The sequence below is a fragment of the Mastomys coucha genome, unplaced genomic scaffold (genome assembly GCF_008632895.1).
Source record: "Mastomys coucha isolate ucsf_1 unplaced genomic scaffold, UCSF_Mcou_1 pScaffold15, whole genome shotgun sequence".
Taxonomy (NCBI): Eukaryota; Metazoa; Chordata; class Mammalia; order Rodentia; family Muridae; genus Mastomys; species Mastomys coucha.
Window position 1 is genome coordinate 158,912,716 of NW_022196897.1, and position 215 is coordinate 158,912,930.

A 215-nucleotide genomic window follows, 5' to 3' on the forward strand; every position below is an offset into this window, starting at 1 on the left:
TTTTTTTTTTTTTTTTGGTTTTTCAAGACAGGGTTTCTCTGTGCTTCCCTGGCTGTCCTGGAACTCACTCACTGAGACCAGGCTGGCCTCCAACTCAGAAATCCACATGCCTCTGCCTCCCAAGTGCTGGGATTAAAGGCGTGTACCACCACCGCCCAGCGATTGTCAACATTTGTGTATGTGTATGTGTATATGTGTATATGTGTGTATATGTG